Here is a 23,408-nt window from a genome sequence, read left to right as displayed (position 1 = left end):
TCCGTGGTTTCCCTCATGTGTAACGTATTTACCAGCCAGTTTCCCTTAAAATGTTTTCCACGAAACCATTCCTTCCCTTATGCATATAGCCCTAGGGGTTTTGCCGTAATCACATATACAAAGGGTTTATCCTTACAATAGGAAATTTTAGTGTTTTTTATACATACACTCTAAATCTCGCAGAGTGGGATTTGGAGGGTGACAGCAGTTTTCGCTCCGTTGCGTGTCAAACAACGCAAATTTACTGTCTTGGTAGCAGAACATGTTTCCCACTTGCAATAATAACCTTGGGGAAGGGAGTGAATTGAAGGAGCAGGACGACCCCCTGTCTTGTCATCGTCCACCCAGACTGACCAAACAAGTTTGTTCTTTGGCTAAGCGCCATTTCAAGCGAGGACAGTCGTAACAATGGATACAGCTCCTTTGCCAAAAGTAAGTTCGCTTTTAAAATATATATACAATTATTTCTTAATATAAATATCTTAATTATTATAAATTATAGTTAGTTTGCTCTTTTTTTTTAGGTGTCTGTAAATTTGCTTTAAGAGTGTAATGCTGTAACGTAGTTTTATTTATTATGTACTGCTAACACAATGAAAACTGTACGTATGGATGGTACTTTTTGTAAATAATTCTTAACATTATTTTTATTTTTGAACAATTTACACAAAGCTATCGAATTTAATTATTTAAATTTAGTTTTGCATGCATTCCTATTTCAAATAGGAAGAACAGCGGTGGAAAAAAAAAATGCATACTAAAGTTTTGATTTTTTTTATAACACAAGTGTGTAAATTATTTGGTAGTATTGGAAGAAATAAAAACCGTATACTTTACTGAATTTCCTATTGAACTCATATCGTTTTCAGCTTCTAGTAGTTTTTAATAGATTTTTAACTTTCATTTTTTATAAATTCTGCTTATAGTTTGCGACAATAAAATTCACTTACTGTTGCAAAGCTGAATTTTTCCAAAATATTCCACTACTTGGGTCATATCAGCATTCTAAAACTTATATTTTTGCAAATATGTTGTTATTCTCGAGAGTGTAGGTGTAACTAAGGCCTCTTGAACATTCAAAAGTCCGGGAGACCAATAAAGCTGCTAAGACGGCTTTCCGTTTACGATTTAAAAAAAATCTTGCATTCTTTAAAAAAGACTGAAAGCTTCAGATTTTAAATTACGTCCAAAGGGGCATTTTTTTAACATTTTGTGTGTTACCTTTATTTATTAAATATCACGTTCTTCGCACTTAAACCATAAAAACATTCAACAGCAATATCGCAAAATAATTTTAAAATGAACATATCTTTAGAATTTCCAATACAGAGTCTCGCGAGCTGGAGATATATATATATATATATATATATTTTTTACTCGTACAGTCTTGCCATTGCTCGCTTTGAAATCGTTTACTTTGTTAATCAAAAATTCGTTGAAGTATTACAAAATATTAAATAATAAAGCAAATAATAAAACCAATTTCAAATTCAAATTAGGGCTTCCACATGCCCATATTCTATGGAAGATTACCTTATTCAAATTTTGTTGGCTCTAGGTACCGTTGTTTTATTATAATGCGAGAAACATACATACATTCATGCAGATTCTTCATTATTTAATTTCTTTTAATATAATGTTTGGTGGCAGCAATTTGAAATGAAACATATCGGGAATATGCAAAATGCAAAATATATGCAAAATGCCAAAACGAAATTAACAGTCCTTTGAAATGAAACATATCGGGAATATGCAAAATGCAAAATATATGCAAAATGCCAAAACGATAGGTTCTATATTCCTAATACTTGTGCCACAGCAAATTGTCAAATTTATCTGCCCCTTGTCTTTTTTTTAAACTGTAGCACAATAAAATACTTTTTTCAGGAGGCGTTACATAATAGTTCAAAATTATCAGATTTTTATAACTGCAAGAAGTTCCCGAAGATGCTGTTAATGTCCTAAAAGGTAATTTTATTTTCTACTCTGTTTTAAATTAAAAACTATACCTAGTCCGGATTTTTGAAAATTCCAGATATTCAGTTGACTTTATATGCTATATACATGTATTTATTTTATGCTAAATATGTATTTACTGACAAATATACGTATATGCCAATATATAATATGTACACCAAATGTTTATTTCTTTTAATGCAAATAAGAAAATTAAAAAAAAACAGTATTTATTTCTAAAAAATGTAAGGCATGTTTTTTTCAGACTTAATTAAATAGTAAAATTCGTTTATATCTAAACATTTTTATTTCAACTGAAACAAAACGACTTTTTATATGTAAGCCATAAAACCTAAATGTTTGATGCATTTTTATTTTATAATATGAAAATTAAGCAATATTGCCTTATATTTGTGGCAGCGCCTATCATATTTAAAAAAATTAACTTATTTTATTAACAGATAATAGAATGCACAATTAAAAAACAGCTTCCCCTCCCTTCTATTGCGGGAGAAAACCTAATTCGACGGGTTATTTTTATTTATTTATTTCCCCCTTCTAAGAAAACTTGTCAGGCATACTTTCAAAATTGTCGAAATATATACTAATTTAAACGATAATTCTAAAATGATTCATAGATTAATTCATATACATCAACTCAATAGTTAGAAAGTTAAACTAATGACATTTACTTATTACTTTTCAAGATTATTGCCTTTTCATTTCAATTAGTTATTATATCTTCTCCTAGTGATATTAAAATGAGTGAGGATCTGATGAAGTAATGTTCAAAATAATATAATTGTTTACATTAGCAAAAGCTATTGTTGTATCAAACAAGTCTTATAAACCTTTTCTTATCCACAGTCCTTTAAAGTAGGAAAGAAATGTAAGTAACCTGATTTTAATAAACTCATATGAATTCATTTCCTGGTTTAGATAGGATTTAAAGACTCAGGTAACACAGCTTGTTTACATTTTCAATAACTAAGTTATGTGAACACTGTTAGAGGTGTAGCCAGAGTTCTTGCTGCCTCACTCAGTGCACAATAAAAAGTCTATAAAATGTCAAAATGATATACATAAAAACAAAATATCTGGGTTTAGTTTTGAAATAAAACATTAATTCTAATACCGTAAAGTACTATTTTGTTTGTTTTCCTTATACACAAAATCATTAATAGTATTCTAAAAGTTTGATTTACTATTCTATCAGCTGATTTGTAGACAGTATGGTACAATTTCTCAGTCTTAGGTGTTTTTTAATCCATTTGTACTTTGCAAAATTCTTCTCGCAACAGTCATGAAAAAAATTTACAGATGTATATCAGTATTTGGAACTGCATTCTGAAATTTTATGAACTGCAGAAGTTCAAAGTTACCATCCTTCCACCTGCCTTCGAAAACACTACCGCAAAGAATCCAGTAAATGTAAACGCTGCAAAAGCACAAAGCTGGTAGAATTCTCTTGCGGCCTCCTCGCTTTCTTTCGCTGCTGTTCAAAATTTATTTGCATGTGTCATTTTTTCTCAATTTATTATTATTTTGTCTGATTTCCGTGCTATGTTTTCTAAAAGTGATTTTAAAGTGTTTGCAAAGAAAATTTACAAAACTGCATACTCGAGTACTTGTCTCGGCATGAAATTAAGCATAATGGTTGAGATACAGTCAAAGAACTATTAAATTGCGTTTAAAGAATGTTTCCTTCTAAGATAATATGTTGCCGAAAATTTTCTTAACGGAACAGTTTTTGGAACAATTTTGAGAAAATGGGGGAAGGCCAAATTGATTTCAGTAACTAATATTTACTTTATGTAAATTTTACTTACGTATGCTTAATATTATATTTCTTGCTGCTCATTCAGAATCGTACCTAGGGTTTTCAGCGCCCAGGGACAACTGAAGATTTCGCGCCCCCTACTACTTCCCAAGGATAGAAAACATTTAATTCTAAAATGCCGTAACATCAGTTTGGCGCCCTTTGGATCCTGCGCCCGGGGACAGATGCCCCTTGCCCTCCTCTAGCTACGCCCCTGCGCTCATTTTAATTTATATGCCCTAAATACCATGTTTAACAGGCTGTTTACTTACAAATGCTTAATATCATGCTTTTTCTCCGAACATTAATGCACATCCCCTGAATATTACCCACCAGCGGCAAAGTCGCTGAGCACTGGTAGTTCGGTCCAGAGTTTGAATCGCATGAAGAAGCTGGCTGCATGGACTTTTTTGTGGTTTTCTCCATGTGTAACGTGTATACGAACCAGTTGCCTTAGAAAGACCTCCACGGAGGCATTCTTCCCATTAGGCAGATTTTTGATGGCATGTCAGCAACTAAAGGACAAATAAAGGCTTTGAAAAGCTGTCAGAATTTTATCGAAGCTGTCGAAATTATGCTTGGCAGTAGATTGGATCAAGCTCTGAATACAAAAACAGGTCAATTTGAAACCAAAATTGTAAAAGAAACATTTCAGTATGTTTCAGTCATAAAAACAATTGAATGTAAGAAATTGTATAGATTGCCATGTAAGAAATTGTATAGAAACTGAAACAATTTCTAATGATAGACATTTAAAAAAGTTTTCATCTTTTTACGTCCCAAGAATTTTGAAATATGTGGAAACAAAACGCCCTGATCTTCTGGTACCAAGTATTGCTGATTTCAGTGGTAAAAATCTTTAAAAATTCAACTAGGATTATAGATGATAGAATTTAATTAGGATTATAAATGATAGAATACTTTAAAACTTTTCTTTGTTTACTTTTTAATTACCTAGAGTAAAGTAATTTTGCATCTATTACTCACATTGGTCTTTATTCTTAAATGGCTTATAGTTTTTTCCTTCTGGCTCTTAAAGATAAGCGGTAAATGCATGTGCCTCTAGTGCCAAAGGCCTTTTTAATGATAGTTTTGTAGTCATTATGTAATAAACGTGTATATATATATATATATATATATATATATATATATAGATAGATAGATAGATAGATAGATAGATGACCTAAAAGCATTAGTTTTGCTCACAGAACTTTTGCTCAGCTAAAATTATTGGAAAGAAAGAGGGAAAAAGGTTTTATTCATTATTAATGAGTAAATATTTGGCATAAGTCTATGCATAAAAAATAATTTCATATGCTTAGCTATAAAATTCTTTTCATAGGATAATATTTTTAGTTTGCAGTGTATGTATATGTAAATAAGCTATTGATACTATATGTAAGTGAGCTGAGCTGCATATACTTTGAAATTTGCTACATATTCTATCTTGAAAGGTTCATGTGTGATATTTATATAGTTTCAATTAATTATTACATTTCACATGCAATTTTTATCCAGTATATGTCTTTTATATATACTTTTATTTTTATTTTTGTAGGGTAAAGGCAAAGCAAGTATTTTAGCATCAGGTTGTTATTTGAAAGAAAAAAAAAAAAAATCCAAATTCTGCACTTCTAATATTTGCTAAATGTAAGTATTGAGGAATTTTGATATGCTTTGCACTAACTTTCATTTTAAGAGGGCAGATTATATTAAAATGAGCCATTTTACAGCAGTGAATGTATTTGGCCTCATGTGGCTAAAATTCATCTTCTCAGGCTGCTTTCGACTATTGTACCCACAGATGATGCATGGTCATTTAGCTAATTTCTGTAGAATTGGAATTGCATTGATTTGAATGTCACCTACATACTAGCAAATATTTCGAGAGAGTAAGATGGTTTGTAATATGTGTGATGCCTTTATATGATCTAAATCTAAAGCATGACACTAATCATATATATGCATGTATATACAGTGAACATAGATTTTTTTTTTTTTTTTTTTTTAACTTGTAAAGTGATGGAAAAATTGCTTCAAGGTGAAATTCAAAAGATACACTTCCAGCCAGACTATAGCGATCATGAAATCAAGAACAAACATCTTTACAATAACAATAGTTTATTATGAACAACAATAGTTTATTATGAAGGGATGATACTTGTTTTCATAAGGAAAAGACAGACTAATTCTCCATATAGTTTGTTCTTTTTACATTTTTATGTACATTATTTTTATTACATTTTTCATTAAGAAGCAACGCACAGATAGACTATCCTATTTTATATTTGCATCAATATAACATTTACATATTCCTATATGTATTTATACTGCATTTTTACAGAAACTAAAAGCAAAAGACCTCTATGTGAATAAAATTACTAGGAATTACTTATTTTTGAAAGAAGAAAAATTTTCTGGCGATATTTTTTAATTGGAAAGATAAACTTTCTAGTATGGCTCATTGGTATTTGACTTCTCCTAATAGATAGGTAATGGATGTATTCTTAATAAAGAAATTTATTTTCAGGGAATGGAAGACATGGAATCTCTTGGACCAGCTCAGAATAAACAGCCCATTATAGTGTGCATTACAAGTTCATTCTATATTAAAGCAGTAAATCACTTAAAAGCATGCCCAAATCATGCCATGAAGGCATTTGACATTCTATTTAAAACTAATTTTGTATTTAGCTTCAATATGCACATACATCAACAAATTTTTATAATTTTGTGGCAAGCCTTTTGTATAATGTCAGCACTCCTAGAGCTTGTGTGGACTCTTTAAATACATGTTCGAGTCTGAATTTATTGCATTTTGTACATGCATTACATTTCATATTTTTAATGTCATTTTAGTGTCATATTTTCCATTTTTATATATGTATATATATGTACATATATTTCCTAATAAAGAGTTTTTCATGCAATGCTTGTTTTCACTTATATTTAAAATACTTTGTTCATTGAAATTATTATAATTCTGCAGTTATGGTAATGATTCCTATTCGGATTTAATCAATAAATGAAATACATAATAAATTTCAGCAGAATTATGAAAAATGAATTTTTAGCTTACACATGTGAGCTATAATCCATATTATTTCATTTTAAAATTTACTTTATTTTTCCCAAATGAGACTTGGAATTAGCATATATAAAAATAAGTTATAGTCTAAAAGTATATGTAAGCATTTATTCACCTGTAATGATTAATGTATAGGAATTTGTATGCATATAACTTTTCAAAAATAGAAAGCGTAACAAGCTAACTGAAGATTTTAGACTTTATTCATAATTTGGGGTAATAATTAATTTTAAGCTCTTCATAATTATGTAATAAGAAATAGAAACATTTCTTTTGCAATATTTTGTGCAATATATGAAGCTAAAAACAATAGCATGAGAGTATTTTATGGTTACTTATTTTCTGAATCTCATACATTAAAAATAAAGCTGAATAGTTTTCATGTAAGGGAAATTAAATTCGCATTTGTTTCTTACTTCAATGTATATTAAAATTTATTATTCGATTTTTTATGCATATTATGCTCAAGTAGACAAACTACTAGTAACATCAATTCACAAATTGTATTAATATAGTCACTTATAAGTAGCATTTTAAGAAGTTAAATCTATCAGATTATGATACAGGTTTACTGACACATATATATATATGATCAGCTGTTCTAACACATTCAAATTTTCATTATAAAATTTATCAAGAACTATTTTTAATAAATTACTTTTCCAACTAGAATGATTATTTAATGGAAAATTTAGCTTACAATTTACATGATTACGTGCCCAAATCTTGTGAATAAGCATAATTTGCTTTTTTAAATTAAAATATGTATACAAAATTTAGAATGTATATCACTATATATATATATATATATATATGATTCATCTAAAATGATTTTTTTTTAAATTTCTTTTATGAAACTAAGAATTTTTTGATTTCTCAAATCAAATTTTGAAAATATCTGAAATATTTATTCAAAGTTTTAAGTACCTGAAAAACCTTATTTTTTATTCAAAAGTTAAGTTTTTCATTGCGAATATCTTGCTATTCCAGTTTTTATATATAAGTTGCATTGACGTTCTTATTTTTATTGCTTACTACACATAAAGGCAAAAGCCATGTTTCTGTAAAATAAAATATATTTTACAGAAACTGTGAGAAAGTGATAGTGTTAAGTATTTCAGAATGTTAACTACACCGAATTTCCAATATTTTAATATGGATGTAATTTTTTTTATATGTATATTTCGTTAGATCTCGAAAGAAATCTCATCGCCAATAAATGTTTAAGTAAGTACATAGGTAGCAAATCTAAAACAGATGTATATATCAGATAATTAAAATCACAATAGCATGTTAAAAAGTAGTGTAAAATATTTTTTTCAAGAGATAATATTTTAACCAGATATCTAAAACAATACATCAGCTATAAAGTTTACATAGCAAATACCAATTTTCAGTTTGCCTATAAAATAATTATATAAAAATCGCACCATCAAGGAGTGAGCAGACTATTATTATAACTCCTTGTAATGTGTGTGGTTTCACCCGAATATCGGGCGATATCTGACTATCGAAGAAGAGCGAACGAAGAAAGGGTCACTCCTGTTTTTGTGTGAAAAGGGACCGCTTTTTACTAGAGTGAAATATCGCTCCTTCGAGGTTGGTGCCATTTTGGCATTAGAGGGAGGTGGGATATCACTCCTTTAGAATCGGATAGGACTCTTTCGAATTTAGAGTGTAATAAGTGGTAAATAAGAGGAAGAAATAAATATGTGATAAACATCTGAGCCGAAACGCTATCTTTACATAACACATAACACTATGCATATGAGAAAAATATTTACGCCAATTATATATGTTATTAGAAGCTCAGCACTTTTTATTGTAGTCTACACGAAAAAGATGTTACGTTAATTTAAGCGTACAGAAACGTTGCTGTTGTTTCCTGTTTGCAATCAATGCACACAAGTCATTTGATCGAGGAAATAGTTTATTGCGATCTGTTATTGCGATCTGTGGATGCTTATCCAGCAATATTTCTGTCATGTCCCATGATCTTTTGCGTGCTTTAAGATTTAAGCAAGATAGTTGAAAATACTTTGCCACGCAATTTTCTGTACAAAATAAAATAATTAAAGCATCGTCGATTGCTTCTGAAACATTTCATTGCGAAGTTAGATCAAATATAGGAAATTATGAAGATTTCACTACCTGGTTGAAATAAATACAAACACATGTTGGATACTTCGCAAAAGTATCGATGTGAAATATTACTTAGTAAGCGGTAAATAAGATGAAGAAAGAAATCTATGATAAACATTTGAGCCCAAATGCAATTTCTACCTAAAACTATGCGTTGAGAAAAAATATTTACACCAATTATATGTAAATAAAAGTCTATATGAAAAAGATGTTCTATAATAATAAAATATCGATGTAAAATATTACTTAATAAGTGGCAAATAAGATGAAGAAAGAAATCTATGATAAACATCTGAGCCCAAATGCAATCTTTACATAAAACTATGCGTATGAGAAAAAATATTTACACCAATTATGTAAATAGAAGTCAGCACTTTTTATGACAGTCTATATGAAAAAGATGTTCTATAATAATAGCCAATGCAGAATTTTATTCAAAGTGAATTTTACTAATTTGCATTCGTATACATTTAGTGTTAAATTTCACCTTTAATAACTGCTCACTCTTAAATGTACTCAGTGGCGTAACTAGAACTCTTGGGCCCCTATGCGAAAACATTTTTGGGCCCCTTATTAAATTTACAGTACTTTTAAGACTGGTAAGGGGGTGGATATATATTCTGCCAATTGCAATAAAAAGTGAAGTGCACAACTAGCTATTATAGCACTCCATATACAAGTTAGAGTTATGCGAGATATATATCTCTGTCTCACTGTACACATACGTATGCACATATACGCGAACGTACAAATGTCATGAAAAATCCCTTTTGAATCCGTTTTAAGCGCATTTTATAATCCTTTTTTAAAGGAAGAGCCCTTTATTCTGTCCGTACGTACAGATGTCACGAAAGCAAACCGTAGAAATGGATTTGAGAACGGTCAAAATGGATATTTCCGTTGAAATATGATACCCGACATTTTGGTATGACATAAATATTGAATTCAACTTTTATGGGGGCACCTTGCCCTTGATCATATTATTTATAAAAGAATGCGCATTTTTTAAAGTTTAATCATGTGAATGTAGTTCAGCAGAACATTCAAGGGCCCCTTAAACCTTCGGGCCCCTATGCGACGGCACTCTTTGCATACCCTTATTTACGCCACTGAATGTACTGTCTACACAAGAAATACTCAGCGTTATAAAATTACCTTATTCACAACGAATGTATTCCATTTATTCACATATAACTTTTAAACAATGAATATAATCAGATCATACACAATATGTATTCTGAATCTTACACTTAAAAAATCAAAAGAATGCAAGCTATGAAATAAGAAAAGACGCTAGAGTCATTGTAACACTTTCAGTCCTTCTCAGCTCAATAAAATTTAAAAAAAAAAAAAAAAAAAAAAAACTGAAATGTTTCAGATTTTAAATTACGTCCAAAGGGACGTTTTTTAACATTTTGTGTGTTACCTTTATTTATTAACTATCATGTTCCTCGCATTTAAACCATAAGATCCAGTGCAACAGCAATATCGCAAAATAGTTTTAAAACGAGCATATCTTTAGAATTTCCGATACAGAGACTCACGCGCTGGAGATAAAAATGCTTTTTCTGCACAACGTTGCCATTGCTCGCTTTGAAATCCTTGAGTTTGTTAATCAAAAATTCGTCAAAGTTTTAAAAAATAGGAAATCGATCATAAAACAAATTTCAAATTTCAAATTTGGTCTTCCACATGCTCATATTCGTTGGAGGATTACGTTATTCAAAATTCGATGACTCTATGTACCGTTATTTTACGACAATGTGAGAAATATACATACATTTACGCAGATTTTTCATTATTTAATTTCTTCAAATATAATGCAGGACTCTAACATTTTATGGCAACAGTTTGAAAAGTGAACCGACATTTATCCGTCCGACGCAAAATGCCAAAACGAAACTAATAGTCCTTTGGGATTCAAATCCCTTTGGACTAAAAACCTATACACTTGAATTTTCTTAATCCACAGGTGTTAGTAAATGCATGATATTCGAGGTTAATTGTTGCTCGAGTCATTAATTCGAGGTTAATTGTTGCTCGTTTTAAATAAAAATAACTCTAAAATTCAATTTCGAAATTCAGTTTATTCCGCATGGGTGTAAAATCACAGCGAACCCTCTCATATCAACTAGTTTCTTAAGATTAACTAACGAAAAGTGTTAGGTTTAGTGCAAAATATCACGGCGAGCGCCACTACTGTCTATTACTTTAAAATAGGTTATTTTCCGCCTCTGGATTTGCCTCATAACCGTGGAAACGACAGCTGCAGCAGATGATGAAAGCCGCCTAATTCTTTTCCCTCCACTTTCACACTCTTTCCATCACTTTTTCACATAAAGCGTGCAAATGAAGACTAATATAAACTTCAATCTCAAACGAGGAGGGGAAATAAATGATGTGTGGTTAGGACGACACGCGTTACTATCGCAAATGGAGAGGGCTGGCAACCACTTTGGACTGATTATTTTAAAGTGACAGATTATAGCATTTGCCGTAGATCTAATACTTTAAATTAGGCTCACCAGCAGCATAGTGGTAAAATCGCTGAACACTGGTAGTTTGGTTCTGGATTTGAATCCTGGAGAACATGCTGGCTGCATGGGCGTTTTCCTGATTTTTCCCATGTGTAACGTGTATACGAGCCAGTTTCCTTTAGAAAGGCTTCCATGAAGTCATCCCTCTCCTTAGGCAGATAGCCCTCGAGTGCTTTGCCATAATCAAATAAACCAAATGTAATAATTTTAATGAACTAGCTGGTTCACCAACAGGTATAATACTTTCTTTCTTATGAATAATAAAATTATCATGATAATTAGTTATAGAAATGCACACTTTACCTGGAGCGCTGTTGGAGATGATATTGGAGAAGCCAAACCAATTTTACGGTAGTACAAGTAACCTTAAATAAAGATGTAATTTCTTTTATTAGCATTAATCCTCTTAGTGACATTAAATTTAAATTTAAGTTTTTAAGAAATAAATTTCGCCTTCATCTTCTAATTTCATCAGAACGAAACAAAATGAATATAACCAAGAAATATTAATATTTTTTAAATACACTGGCTAAACCTTTTAGGAAACTTATATGACTGATATGACAATATATGACTTGACTATATACTATATATGACTTGATAATATATACTATGTATGACTTGGAATATATATTACTATATATGACTTGGAAAATATATATTTAAATGACTATATACTATATATGACTTGGGAAATATATATTTAAATATGTCAAATTGAGAGCCTTTGTAGAATACGTTTACAACATAGATACAAGTTCCAAAAAGAGGAATTAGATATTTTAAAGTGAAATATTTGTTTCCTTAATATTGCGTTCTGCAGAATTACTTTGTTCTAAGTTTTCTAAACGAATCAGTATCAAGTATTAAAAGAATTTAGCAGAGCTGAGACTTACAGTATACAAAGACGATTGTTTTAATTGTATAATATTGACTGCTTTACAGTTGTTCCAGTGGATTGAGGAAAATAATTACAGTACAAAGTCCGTAATCCGGACTCGTCGGGACTTCGGCAATTCCAGATTAGGGTTTTTTCCGGATTATAGATCATCAATTTAAATCTGGTAAGATGGCATGCAGAACTTATACAATTAAAAATATGAAACCGTAATTTATGAAATAAAGAACAACTATGATCTAAAGGGCATCAAAATTTACAAAAAAAAAAAAAAAAAGCTTAATATTTATTTGTTTACTTTATTAAACATTTCATTCAATGTAACTTGTTTAAGTTGCTTCGTTTTTTGTGCTAATACTTTCTCTCGAATTCTCTCTTCTATAAACAGACCTAATTTCTTGTTCAGTTACAAAGTTCCACTGTTCAAATCCTGTAATTGCTGTGTCGAGAATACCGACTAACTTGTCAATCGAAATTTTTTCGTTTTCAATAATAACCTCTCTGTCACTTTCATCACTATCGGAAGAACTCATGTGTAAACACTTTACTAGCTTTACGCGCATGCGTAGCGGACGCGCGCATCAAACGCGCATGCGTAAGTTTGTGGCTTTGAGGTCCGGATTATAGATCATTCCGGATAATGGACATCTGGATTACGGACTTTGTACTGAATTACGAGATTGACAGAAAATGCCAAATATTGAGTATACATAATCATTGACGGAAATGTAATTTTTTTTTTTTTTTCAGAAATAAAACTTTTGAACTGAAATATGCTGTAAGAAAACAAATACAGTACAACTCGCTTATAACGAGCCCTGATTTAACGAGAATCCGGATTTAAGGAATAAATCGAAAATACTTGGTTGGTACAATCGAAAACACTGGTCGCTTTTAACGAGCAAATTCGGTTATAGTTAGCAATAGTTTTGTGATTCATACAACTTTTATTGAGTTCCACTTCTTCAGGTCAGCTAATCCTTTCTTGGAAAAATTTCTTTAACATTCCGAAGTCAACCGAAGGTTAATGAAGAGTCATAAGTCCTGCGCATGCATGACGGCGGCTTCATTTTATCTTGGAGAGTGATCAGGTTTCAATTTTTCTTAATGATTTCTTCAAGTGTTATTCAGCCTATGGACCAAGGAATCATCAAAAGTTTTACATCAAACTTGATGCACCTGATGATTTTGATGCTTCTCGATAGGAGAGAAAAAATAGGAACATCCTCAAATGTTAATGTAAACGTACTCGAAGCGATACATTTAATGAACGATGCATGGAAAATAACGTTACATCAACATGCATTACCAATTGCTTCCATAAAGCTGGCTTGGACATTTCTCAAGTGAGACAAATCACTAAGAAAGAAGAAGACATAGACGTCTTGGAGAATTTGGAAATGAACAGAGAAGAATTTGAAAATTATATGTATGTTGACGCAAATGTTGTCAACTGCTTCCAAGGATATTGTGGCTGCAAATTGTGGCAGACGGAGAAAATAATAAAGCGGCGTTGATAAACGCCACGAATGTGAATAATTTCAAGCTGAGCCGCCCCCAACGTCCTCAATGGCTTTTTCAGTGTGAAGAAGAACTTCAGAAGTTTTTCGAAGCCAGGGGTGCAAATGACGAAGTTTTTCGGGCCCTGAGTCTACTCCAAAGAACAATAACACAAGAAAGAGACAATCAGGCAGTTCAAAGTAAATTATCCAGCTTCTTTTGTACTGCATAGAAATGAGGAAAAAAAAATCAATAAAAAGAAATTCTGAAAGGTTTCATATTTTAAATTATTTCCAAAGAGGAGTTTTTATAACATTTTGCGTGTTAACTTTATTTATTAGATATCATGATCTTCGCACTTAAACCATAAAATTCAGTTCAAGAGCAATAACATCAAATAATTTTAAATTGAGCGTATCTTTAGAATTTCTGATACACAGTCTGAAACGCTGATGATAAAAATCCTTTTTTTCTGTACAACATTGACATTGCTCGCTTTGAAATCCCTGTGTTTGTTAATGAAAAATTCGTTAAAGTTTTGCAAAACATGAAATCGATAATAAAAAAAATTCCAAGTTTCAAATTTGGGCTTCCAGATGCTCATATTCGCAATAGAATTACGTCATTCAAAACTCGATGGCTCTAGGTACCTTTGTTTCATCACACTGTGAGAAAAATACATACATTCAAGCAAATTCTTCATTATTAGTTTCTTCAACTATAATACTGGGCGATAATATTAGGTGGCAACAATTTGAATAGTGATACACCGTTTATAGTGATTAGACACAAAATCGCAAAACGAAACCAATCATCCTTTAGGGTCAAAGTCCCTTTGGACTAAAAATAAACACCAAATACAGGTAAAAAAGCAATTTTTACGATTAAAATTACAGTTTTTATGAAAAAAAAAAGCCATTCGACCTGCGGCAAGAAGATACATTTTTCGGTGCGTAAAACTGAATGTTTACTTTTGATCCCACTCGGTAAAAAGATACTGAAGGTGCAAAAACTGAATTCAATATTCTACTGAATTTCAAATGCAAAAAAATAGTGGTTCGTTAGGCTTAACTCGCCAGTTTTAAACTGTGGATAATTCTACAACCATTAAACCACATAATTCAATCACTTTTAAAGAAAAAATGCACAATTAACCTATATATAATAATTTAAAAAGTATGCTCGCCGAGCCTGGTAACAGAGTGAGAATATATACATACAACTGGCGCAGCCGATTCCAGCAAAAACGGGAGGTGCACATCTACATGTTACAACAATCCCATATCCAAAATTTCAACGTTGTACCTCTATTTCTTCAAGTTATGAAAGATAAATACATAAATACACACAAAAGTCAAGTAAAAGTCTTTTCTGAGTGCATTTAAAATCGAATTTGTAATCCTTTTTGCAAACAACAGTCCTTTATTCCATCCATACATACAGATGTCACTCGAAAGCACCTTTCAAGTGATTTAGAGAGCGGATGGAATGTATATTTTTGTTGAAATATGATACACGAAATTTTTTGCGATTACAATACTTTATTTGCATCGCACAATGAAGTAAACATACAAGTGCTAATCCTAAACTAATCACCAAACTAATCCTTTATTGTTTGCTTTTGTTGTCTGGCAGCAGTATATTTTTTTAAACAGATTAAAATTTAATTTATAAAGAATTTTACATTTAAAAGTGCCAAGCTCCGTTTCCACTTTTAAATTAAATATAACATAAAAATGACGTAAATAGGAAACATGGAAAAGCTAAAATATACTAGAACAACCATTCAGGGAAAATAAAGAAATGAAATACACTGGTGTGCAAAAATTAAGGACGAGACGGTTTTTTTCAATATAACTTTGTACAAAAGCTTTCCAAATCAACACATTTAATAGCGTAAGATCCCCAATACGTAAGGACATGAGTAATGTAAGCAACACTTACTAAAAGAGAAATCAGAGAGATAAAAAGAAGCTTTATTGAAAAAGTAGCATGGAGCGCAATGCGACTGAAGACCGAAACATGACTGTGATGGGTGTCCAGCAAGAAATATCCGGTCTTTAATAGGGGATATGATCTCCCCTGACTGCTAGGCAGGTTTCACAGCGTCTGCCTATGCTGAGAATGAGGGTGTCAATGAGTTGTTGAGGTATTGCTGCCGATTCGTCTTGCAGCGACAATCGAAGCTCCGGAATCGTTACTGGTGGTAAGGTACGAGCTGCCAAGCGTCTGCCTAGAAAAATCCCATACATGCTCGATGGGATTGAGATCCGGAGATCGTGCCGGCCAATCCATACGTTCAATATCCTCACTCTCTAAGAGCTGTTCGGCAGCTACTGTGCGATGACATGGTGCATTGTCGTCCATGAAAAGGAACTGCGGACCAATAGCGCCTCTAAAAAGACGCACATATGGAAGAAGAATCTCGTTACAATAACGGGTCCCGTTGACTGAACCTGAGTCGAAGATGTGAAGGTCTGTACGGCTACCAAGCCTGATGCCTCCCCACACGAGAACACCGCCACCTCCATACCTGTCCCTTTCAATGATGTTCCAGGGATGATTGCGGCTTCCCCGCTCTCTCCAGATGAGTATGCGATGAGAATCGCTGCTCAGACTGAATCTGCTCTCATCTGTAAAGAGTACTCTTTCCCATTCATTGTCTCTCCAATTCCGGTGTTCCCGGCACCACAGAGAACGCCTTCTCCGATGGGCAGGCGTTAGAGGTACACACCGTACAGGGCGTCGTGCAAACAGACCACCACCGTGCAGTCTTCTGGCCACGGTAAAACGCGATATCATCGTCCAGTCGCCTGTGTCGTGTGTCTAGCGATTTCTCCCGCTGTCTGCCGCCTGTTTCTTCTGGCCTGTAAGGCAATATACCGGTCATCTGCGGGTGTGGTTCCTCGTGGATGACCACTACTAAACCCTCGGATAGCTGTTCTTGTAGTTTGAAATTGTCTCCAAAGTCGTGAAACGATGCTGTGAGCAATTCCGAACTCTGCAGCCACACTTGTCACACTGCGGCCTTCCTCCAACTTCCCAACGATTCAACCTCGGGTAAAGCATCCAGACGTCGTCTAACAGATTGATTATTCACCATTTCTCGCCGAGGCAGCAACTCAGTGAGTGATTTTAACTGCTATACGGCGTGCAATCTCTTTGCCAGAAATACTGATCTTACACCGACAACATGCTTTATACTACTCAGACACTCCCCCATTACGTCTACCTGCATATCTGCGCATGTGCTACCGTACATCACCTTACTTAATCTCCTGATTGGTCTTTCTGTCCGCTCTGCCTCTTCGTTCAGCTGATATGCTAATTTTTCGACTTCGTCCTTAATTTTTGCACACCAGTGTATATATAGAGACTTCCATTCTATATGTTCCGCAAAATTTTAAAATAACAAATAGATTTCATTTTAAATGCAGAATTTTTTAATACTCTTATAAAATTTGAATGATAAATTATAGCACTTACTTTTCGTTGATAAGCAGCATAACATATTCACACCGCACAGGATTTTACCGCTCCTAAAATAGAATAATCAGAAAAAAAAAGCCAAAATAAGAGATCGAAGAATAATACCTCTAGAACAAAAGTAAAACGAACTATATATACAAAGAGCCTTGCAATGCATACAATACGGAAAACTTTCAGGATAACAATTAAATTTTATTTAAAATGCAGATGATAATATACTCACTTTGACAATATCGAAAATTAATAATAGCATCGTCCGTTGACAATTATCGGACAGACAGTTCCTATTTTCAAAGAATTTTAGCAAAGTGTCTAAACCACATTTGATGATTCATCGCTTTCAACAAATATGCCAAATTTCAAACGCGCAAATATATAAATTCACGCATATCTTCGGAAATTTTGGATTTTAAATGTTTTTAAGCATTTTTTAATGGAATTTTTGGATTTTTATGAAAATTAAGGAATTTTGAGAATTTCTTTTAACGAAAATTTGATATTGTGATATGTAAATATATGTTTTAATTTCTTAAGTCCCCTTTCCGTGGTGCATTGTAGTTATTATAGAAACGTTTCAAGATGTCTACTATGAATGATAGAGATTCCTTTAATAAAAGTGAGAGTACTTTTGAACAAGACATGAGTAAAACTGATGTATTGAGTGTTATTCAAAATCTTTATGATACAATTGATGTAATGAAGGAAAAGCGGATCGCAAAGAACATTATTCATGACCTCTCGTCAGGTTTGTCTTTTATCGCTAGATGGGTAGAGAAATACAGCCTGAACCAGATTGAACTTGAGAACTCTAAACATAGAGAAGAAAATTTTACCGGTATATTTGAAGAACTGAGGGAAATCAAGAAAATGATTAAAGGCAGAGATGACCAAGTATGTAGCGGTCCTTGTGAGGTAAAAGAGACCGGAGAAAATGATATGGATGATATGGTCTTACAAAAGAAAGAAAAGCACTTCTATAAAGCTAAGAATAAAGATAATGAAATTTTACTAAGATCAGTAGACAAAAGTAAAGATGTCTACGAGGAAATCTCTAGGCAACTTGATCCGGGCAAATTAGGCATTGGAGTTATTAACGCTTTTACAAGAAAAAAACGGTGATGTTGTGGTTAGAATGAAGGATAAATATGAAGTCGCGGTCTTATAGAAAGCAATATTAAAAGAAGATAAATTAAAGGATGTCGTTAAGACCAGGAAATACAAATTTATAAAGACAAAAATTATAATTTATAACGTTGGAGATTTTGTGGAGGATTCGGATATTTTGCGTAAGCTTAAAGAGGATTGCACATGCGATGGACACTGCACTAGAGCACGTTTTCGGCTAAAGACTTCCGAAAAAGAGGTTACACATCGTGTTTTTATGGTTTCTTCAGAGTGTCAGAGTTCTGTATTAGAAGATGAACGATTCGCATTGGGATGGAAATCCTATGCGAGCCGTTTATACTTAAACCCAAAGAGATACTCAAGGTGTCTTAGATATGGTCACACTAAAAAATTTTGCAGGTTTGATCTACGATGCGCTACAAGTTCTCTGAAACATGAGAAGAATGAATGTAAGCGTGAAGAAGTTAAGTGTTGTAATTGTATCGAATACAATGAACAATATGGTACAGTATTTGATTTTATGCATGATGCTTTTTCTAGATCTTGTTCAGTTTTTAAAGAGGAAATTAGATTTTTAAAGGATCATTTAGATATTTGACATTTTACTTATGATTTATGCACTACGGTGGGGACTTTGCCTTTTGCTGTTTATTTGTTTCCGCTGCTCCTCGGACTGCTATTTATTAAGAAGAAAGACTTTTCTATCCCCCTGGTGACGCGTAAGTAAAGAATAAAGCTATTTGAAAACTGGTGTCTTGACTGATTATTTTAGTTTTATATTACCATTTTATCATTGAAAATATTGTTTTAATTATCTTGATTTTAACTGTAAATAGCTTTTTACCTTAATTTTATTGATTATATTCTATTTTGGATTTTAACTCTTTTTACAATTTGAATTTTATTATGAACATTTTAAACATAAACTTAAATCACTGCGCCGCTGCGGCATGTCAACTTACAGTTTTGGATAAGGTCTTAAATATTGAGCCAGATATTATCACTCTGCAGAAGCCTTATTACATTGGGGACAACATTGCTTATCAATGTAGAGACTGTTCATTACAAAAAAGGAAGAACCGCCATCATTGTGGTTAATAGAAATCTAAAATTCTATGTTGAACATGTTTCAGATATAATTACGTGTATTAGCTGTTACAATCGAGATGGTATAATTTCAGTTATCTCTATTTATTTCTCCCCTGCTGAGGACATTGAAAGTCATTTAATGAGTTTAGAGAATGTTTTAAAAGATATACACAATGAATTTATTTTAGTTGGTGATTTTAATTCAAAGCATTTTAACTGGGGGGCTCCTCTATTGGACCAACGGGGGATTTTAACCATGGACTTTATTTTACAAATGGACTTGGTTCTTTCAAATGAAAGCGACTCTGCTTCTACTTTCTCCTCATCAGTGGGAACTGGATGGACAGACCTAGTTTTGGGCTCGTGCGATATGAATTTTGAAAAAGTTAAGATGGAAATACTCGATATAGACTCTTTAAGTGATCATCGCTATATTTTGCTGGATCTGTCTTGTGCCATTAGAACTGAACAAAATCGGCTAATATTCTCTAGACATAAAGGACGAGTTAAAAAATTTATTAAGAGATTATATCCACGTTTGATTGAGTTTGAAAACAGAATTATTAGTTGCGGTCCACCAGAAGAATTGAATTCTGTCATTATGGAGTTTGAGACCTATTTACAGGGAGAAATGATGGATAAACTGAGGATAAAGTCAGAGCGAAAGAAACATGAAATTTCTTGGTGGATCCCTGCCCTTCCAAGGCTTAAAAGAAAAGTTAGAGCCTATAGGAAGAGCTATCAGGTCTATGGTATTCAAGATTCAATAAAAATAGAGAGAAGAACGCTTCATAAAAAATATTTGGCCATTTATAAGAAGGCGATTAAAAGAACAAAATAGGAATTCAAGCAATGTCTTTTTTCTGCGAAACAGAGATTACTATGATAAATTCTATAGAATTGCTGCAGATAAAAAGAAGAAGAGAATGATCTTACATAGAAATGGTGGCGGTTCCCCAGAGGACTATTATCGAAGACTCATAGAAGATGCCCTCGATTTAAATGAGAATTACAGCGATATTATTATGGATGACTCAGAGGTAGATATGGATGATACAAGAGAAATGAATTTTACCGTTAACGAAGTTAATATGGTTATCTCCAATTTACGTGACAAGATTGCCCCCGGACCGGATGGGATTAGGGTCACATTGGTTAAATCCCTTTATGAATTTTTTCCTTCACTTTTGATCATCTTGTACAATCGATGTTTAGAGTTTCAAATCTTCCCTACCACCTGGAAGGAGGGAGAACTCATTTTAATCCCTAAAAGTAATGGAAAACTCAGACCGATATGTTTGCTCAAGATTCTGGGTAAAGTTTACGAGAAACTGTTGATCAATAGACTACAATTTTTGATTGATAGGGATGAAGTAATATAAGATGACCAATATGGTTTTAGAAAAGGAAGGAGTACAGAATTGGCACTATATAAAGTGGTTGACGTGATAAGAAACAAAAGAATTGAGACATCTTTTGCAGTTCACCAGAAGGACTAGAGACAAAAAGGAAGCGCGGACAATCATTAGATTCTTTGGTATTTGCATCGGTTCGGATCTTCTTGTTACTGGATTTATCAACAATTTCAGTATCTTTGTCATTTTCATCGGTACGGATCTTCTTGTTAATTGATTTGTCAACAATTTCAATATTTTGGTTGGTGTCATTTGAGTCAGTTTTTTTAGAATAAAAAGAGAAGCCATAATTGAAAGAGAAAAAATTCAGGTCCGACGGCCCCGCCCAGCACGGAGCCCAACAAGGGAACACAGATTCCTGTGTTAGGGCTAGCCGGACCTATACGCAAACTGAAGCCCCACAGTCGGCTTTCCCGAAAGCAGGTACTCCCGAGAGCTTGACCCCAAGCCACTGATACAAGGACTAGTGACCAGCCGATTGACACCCGTGAGGACGACTAAGGTGCCTCCCGTTTAGCTGAAGCAGAGGCCAGAGCAGTGTGTTGGGGACAGTACCTCACCCCTCAACTACCAGGACCCTCCTTTCCAGCGACACGGGTCTCCACGCACGGAAAACACGTGAGCAGTTTTCCCCCGACTCGAAAACTAGAGACAAGGTCTGTTCCAGTCTCTCGTGACGAGCCCCAAACTTCGTAGAGAGAAGCCACAAGGGAGAAGGGAAGGGAAAAAGTTCCAGCCAAGAGAGAGGAGACGGAAAAGAGGATAGATAACTGGGGCCCCAGGATCGTGACACCCGTCTCATTAAGAAGATGATCCCCTGAAGGGCTAGGGTACCTCGGGATTGCCACACCCGTACTCACAAGAGCGAGCCCCCTGAGGGGTCTATTAGTTGAAAACCATCTTATATATATAATACAGTCCAAGTAAACTCCATTTTAGATCTGTATACCAATTAGTTGTCTGTTATTATTGATAATCTTCATAATGTCTCTTGAATAATTTTGCAATATCTCATATTTTAGATTTTTCACATCAAATGTTCCATATTTGTCTCTCACCCTCTTGGTAAGAATATAAGTCTCAAGGAAGTGTTCAGCGTCGCCAATCTGATGACATATAAGGCAATTTTCATTGCCCTGGAGGTGAAATCTTCTCAAGTAATAGGGAAACCTACCGTGTCTTGACAATAGCTGATTAACATCTATATCACTGTAGAATTTCATTTTATTGACAACTTGTATTTCTTTCAGGTACTTAACTTTTTTCCCGGAGGAATCCCAATTTTCTTTCCATTTTTTATTATAATAGTCCTTCATGATCGTAATCTTCTTCCGCCTTGCGGGTTTTATAAATAAATAATCTGATCCATCCCCCAGGGCAGCTTCTTTCGCCAGTGCATCCGCCCTCTCATTACCTGTATGTCCCACGTGTGCTTTTATCCAGTGTTACTGTAAAGAATGCTTATTGCTAGCAGCAAAATAAAGTGTCTTTACTTCTTCTAAAAGAACATTTTTGGCTCTGGCTGGGAGAGCGCCATCAAGACCAAAAGAGCATCAGAATAAATATGAATACAATGTCGATTATTAAGTCCTTCAGTAGTCCATCTGATGGCTTCTTTTAGTGCAATAATTTCAGCCTGGTACACATAGTTGATATTATTCATTTAAAATTTTTTATTATAAATCTCTAAATTATAAAAATAAACCACAAATGCAGACCCGAAGCCCCCCTCAAAACCAGAGCCATCTGTAAATATATCTATTTCATTCATTTCCAATCTGTTATAATCAAAATTTATACCATGAAATATATTTGGATTTATTCCCTTAAAAACTGCATATTTAATAAAATCAGAGCACACTTTAAAAATCATTGTATAAAATAAAATCCTGTAAACCATTACCCAATACAAATTTTTCATAGTAAAATTGATAATAGATAGAGAGAGGGGGTACACCGGCAAGTATACACAGAACCTCCGTTGAGAGAGTTCTAAAAGCTCTAGTGATGGTCAGAAGCCAAGCTCTCTGCATAGAGTCCAATTTAGTCCGCAATCTTATAAGCTCCCCTGCTTGAAGTCCCCATGAACCTATTCCGTAAATAATCTTAGGTAAAATGACGTTAATATAAATCTCTCTAAGGGTGGTGCTTTTGTTAGTCAAGGTACCTGGGGTAAAGGTACTATTATAAAATGTCATAACTCTCTCAGTCTTCCTTTGAATATCTTTAAAGTGTGGGATGAAATTCAGTATACGATCTATAATAACCCCCAGATACTTAATCTCATCTTTGAATTTAATATTTCTTCTTTCAAACTTCAATTTCGGCGGTCTTGTTTGTGCGCCACCCA

General features: G+C 33.3%; 1 long non-coding RNA gene across 1 annotated transcript; it reads left to right on the top strand.

The window, feature by feature from the left end:
* The first annotated feature begins 299 nt into the window (after nucleotides 1-299).
* Nucleotides 300-6,105, top strand: LOC146996619 (uncharacterized). The gene is made up of 3 exons (XR_015041928.1): nucleotides 300-432; nucleotides 1,888-1,968; nucleotides 5,334-6,105. It is a non-coding gene; the product is annotated as an uncharacterized LOC146996619 (long non-coding RNA).
* The last annotated feature ends 17,303 nt before the right edge of the window (nucleotides 6,106-23,408 follow it).

This window comes from Stegodyphus dumicola, chromosome 7 (assembly GCF_044657685.1).
Source record: "Stegodyphus dumicola isolate Sdum_Otavi_A_Nest chromosome 7, ASM4465768v1".
NCBI classification, from domain to species: Eukaryota; Metazoa; Arthropoda; class Arachnida; order Araneae; family Eresidae; genus Stegodyphus; species Stegodyphus dumicola.
This window is presented reverse-complemented; position numbering and strand designations above follow the sequence as displayed.